Source organism: Trichechus manatus, unplaced genomic scaffold (genome assembly GCF_000243295.1).
Source record: "Trichechus manatus latirostris isolate Lorelei unplaced genomic scaffold, TriManLat1.0 scaffold00142, whole genome shotgun sequence".
NCBI lineage: Eukaryota > Metazoa > Chordata > Mammalia > Sirenia > Trichechidae > Trichechus > Trichechus manatus.
The window spans coordinates 3,128,885-3,131,326 of record NW_004444078.1 but is presented as its reverse complement, the minus strand read 5'-3'; the positions used below and the strand labels follow the sequence as shown (position 1 = coordinate 3,131,326).

Below are 2,442 nucleotides of genomic sequence, written 5' to 3'. Positions count from 1 at the left end.
ATCCGAAAAACTAAGCCGAACAGAGAATACAACAATCCTGAAACCCTAAAACATCAAATGAAGAGATAAAGAACTCAGCCAAGCACCAAATGCAGTGAGAAAACTGACAGAGAACGGAGAGCGAGGAGAGATTCATGCAGAGGTCCCCTACCAGCTAACGCAGCGCGGATCTGCCATCTTGGACTCCTATCGGAGACAAGCAAACGGGGTACGAGAAAGCACCCTCACGGAGCTTCCAGCGGGAGACAAAACAACTGGTAATTGGTGATATATGCTTTCCCACCCCTCACCCTTCTTCACCCCAACTCCGCCTCCTCTGCTTCCTGTGGCCACAGTCTCTTGACAAGGAAACAGTGGCTGCTTGGATTCCACACACCCGAATGGGTGGCTGTCTGAGTGCCATTTGTGGGCCGCTGGTGTTGCTTTCTTTCCACTTCTTTTTATTTCTTCCTTGCCTCTCCCCACTTCTCTCTCCTTTAGCTCAAGTACCTCGCTCCATGCGCCATCTTTGCTTCTTCCTGAGGGGCTGCAGAGCTCCGTTGGTTTGTGATGTACGCTTTCCTGCTCTCTACCCTTCTTCACCCACACTCGGCCCTCTCTACTTACCACGGACACAGTCTCTCGTCCAGGGGCACCAGCCCGCACTAGCTGGCTCTCTGAGTGCCATTTGTTGGCTGCTAGTGTTGCTTTTTTTTTTTCTTCTGCTTCTTTTGACTTCTTACTTGCCTCTCACCGCCTCCCCCTCCCTTCACTCGAGTGCCTGGCTCTGTGCACCATCTTTGCTTCTTCCTGAGGGGCTGCGGAGCTCCGTTCGCGTGTGGAGCTGCTTCCCGGTTAGGGCTGCCATGCTGGTGGGATCCCGGGTCTTTTGTTCATTTCTTTGTTTTGAATTGTCTGTTTGTTTTCTTTTCCTTTTCTTGAGTTGGGAGCCCTTTCTGGCCAGGCTGAGCTGCGTGGCAGGGAGACTCCCCTTCAACTGCCACAGATGTGCAGAGGCATCCCTGAGAGCATTTCTTTTCTCATTGGTTTTTTTTTTTCTTTTTTCTGTTTATTTAGGGGCCTTTCTTATATTTTGTTTTTTTTTTTTTTAATTTGTTTTGTTTTCTTTTTCTCTTTTTGTCTTTCCTCATTCCTCAGTTTCTCAGCTCTCTATATCTTCCTTCTCTTTCTGTTCCCTGAATACCTGGCGTTGTATATCTCTACGCCTTCTAGCCAGGCTGTACTGCAACACCTGAGAGCAACTTCCCCAGACCTCATAGTTGCACCGGTGGGATCCCAGGGAACTCTGCGGTTCTTTGACCTTTCTGATTCTTATTCATTCATTCTTTTCTTTTCTTCCTTCTCCCCTTCTGTTTTTCTCCATTTCATAGTCTCTTATCTCTCCACTCCAACAGCAAGCTCCCCTAGCATTCTTTTTTGTTTGTTTGTATGTTTTTGGCTCCTGTTCCTCTTTCCTCTCTCCCATATCCATCTTACCTCCACATATAACAATCTCCCCACTGCATCCTGCCTACCTGCACCGTGCGCTTGACATCACACCACCAAGCAGCACAGGCACGGCCTACTGGAACCTGCCCTGCACTGATTATCAACCCACTCTGATGGCTGTAGTAAGTGCCACAAACAACCCGTCCCAGTAACTCCTCTTCAGCTAGACCTGCCCTGCCGTACCATATCTGAGCGAATGACGCTGCCAGTTGCAGAAGGAGGCTAGAAGTATTGTGCCCACAGATGAGCAACAACAAAGAACATACAGTCTGCCTGCTAAGACATAGTTAAATTTTTTTCAAAAAAAGGGACGAAACAAACAAACCTACAATCAAGAAATGAGAAAAATAACTACTCAATGCCCCGAAGACAGCAGCCAATAACAAAACATTTACAAAAACAGGACAGGATGGTTCTAGTAGGCGTCCAAAATAGAAACACCAGATGACTCTCCTCTGGAAGAAAATGCACTAGAACTACCTGATAGGGAATTCAAATCTCTAATACTCAGAATTCTCCAAGAACTGAGGCAAAAAGGTGAAAAACATGAGGAAAAAATAGACAAATTCATGGAAAATACAGACAAAAAATTTGAAGAATTCAGGAAAATAATGCAGGAACATAATGCCAAAATAAATTCACAACTAAAAATTACAGAAAGACAACAATTAGAAATCCAGAAGATAAACAACAAGATTTCAGAAACGGACGATGTCGCAGAAGTGCTGAGAAGGAGATCTGAAACCATGGAAGACAGGATCAGTGGAATTGAAGACAAAGACTTGGATACAACTCTGTTTCAGGAAAACTCAGAAAAAAGAACAAAGAAAAATGAAGAGACCCCGAGAGTTCTGTGGGACACAATCAAAAGCAAAAATCTGCAAGTGATTGGAATTCCAGAACAGGGGGAGAAAACAGAAAACACAGAGAGGATCATTGAGGAACTGCTGACAG

General features: G+C 45.5%; 1 protein-coding gene across 3 annotated transcripts in view; it reads right to left on the bottom strand.

The window, feature by feature from the left end:
• The window catches only part of OSGEPL1 (O-sialoglycoprotein endopeptidase like 1), a 101,529-nt gene that overhangs the window by 71,720 nt on the left and 27,367 nt on the right, over positions 1 to 2,442 (bottom strand). The gene's annotated exons all lie outside the window — the stretch shown is intronic.